General features: G+C 34.4%; 1 protein-coding gene across 1 annotated transcript in view; it reads right to left on the bottom strand.

The window, feature by feature from the left end:
• Window positions 1–1653, bottom strand: part of STXBP5L (syntaxin binding protein 5 like) — a 279142-nt gene that overhangs the window by 128087 nt on the left and 149402 nt on the right. The gene's annotated exons all lie outside the window — the stretch shown is intronic.

Below are 1653 nucleotides of genomic sequence, written 5' to 3' on the forward strand. Positions count from 1 at the left end.
CAGGACAAAACTACAGAAAAGAACTAAATGAAATGCAGACAAGCAATCTACTAGATATGGAGTTCAAAACACTGGTTATAAGGATGCTCAATGGTACAGCATAGGGAATACAGTTAGTGTTAATATATTGGCTAGGTGGAAAACCAGAGGAGAGAAAGAGCAATTAAGGGGATTGTTTTATAAATTATATAAATGTCTAACCAATGTACTGGATACTTGAAACCAAACTTTTTTTAAAAAGGATGCTCAAAGAACTAAGTGTAAGAATGGATGAACTCAATGAGAACCTTAACAAAGAGATAGAAACCATAAAAATTACCAATCAGAAATGAAGAGTATGATAACTGAAATGAAGGGCATCAACATTAGAGGGCATCAAGACAGATTAGATGAAACAGAGGATCAAAGCAATGATCTGGCAGAAAAGGTAGTTGAGAACACCCAATCAAAACAAAAAGCGAAAAAAATCTAAAAAAACAAGGATAGTTTAAGGGATCTCTGAAACAAGATCAAGTGTACCGACATTTGCATCATAGGGGTATCAGAATAAAAAGAGAGCAAGAGATTGAAAACCTATTTAAAGTAATAAAGACTGAAAATTTCCCCAACCTGGCAAAGGAACTTGGTATATAAGTCCGGCAAGTGCAGAGTGGAAAAACTCAAAATGGATTAAAGATTTAAATGTAAAACCCCAAGCCAGAAAACTCCTACAAAAAAACAAAGGCGGTATACTCTTTCACATTGCCCTTAGCAATATTTTTTAGATATGTCTCCCCTGGCAAGGGAAATAAAAGAAAAATGGGACTATCTCAAACTAACACTTTTTGTGCAATGAAGGAAACCATCGACAAAATGAAAAGATAACCAATGTAATGGGAGTACATATTTGCCAACAATACATTCAATAAAAGTTTAATATACAAAACATATAAGGAACGTCACAATTTCAACACCAAAAAAAATCCAATTAAACATGGGTGGAGGACATGAAAAACACATTTCTTCAAAAGGACAAACAGATGGCCAATATCACTAATCATCAGAGAAATGCAAATTAAAACTACAATATCACCTCATACCTGTCAGAATGGCTATCATCAATAAATCAATAAGCAACACATGTTGGCAAGAATGTGGAAGAAAGGGAACCCTCGTATACTGTGTGTGGGATTGCAAATTAGTGCAGCCACTATGAAAAAAAGTATGGAGGTTCCTCAAAAAAATTAAAAAAGGAGTTAAAATATGACTCAGCAATTCCACTTCTAGATAGTTATCCAAAGAAATCCAAAATGCTAATTTCAAAAGACATATGTACCCCTATGTTCACTGCAGCATTATTTAACCAAGATATGAAAGCAACCTAAATAGCCATCAACAGACAAATGGATAAAGAAATGGTACATATTTAGAATGCAATATTACTCAATCATAAAAAAGAATGAAACTTTGCCACTTGTGACAACATGAATGGGTCTAGAGAGTGTCATGTTCAGTGAAATAAGTCAGACAGATGAAGACCAATGATCTGAATTATATGTGGAATCTAAAGAAGAATATAAATGAACAACCCAAACAGAAAGAGACTCATAGATAGAGAAAAAACTGATGACTGCCAGATGGAAGGGGCTAGGTGAAAAAGGGGAAGGGGTTATG

This window comes from Pteropus vampyrus, unplaced genomic scaffold (assembly GCF_000151845.1).
Source record: "Pteropus vampyrus isolate Shadow unplaced genomic scaffold, Pvam_2.0 Scaffold1, whole genome shotgun sequence".
Classification (NCBI taxonomy): Eukaryota; Metazoa; Chordata; class Mammalia; order Chiroptera; family Pteropodidae; genus Pteropus; species Pteropus vampyrus.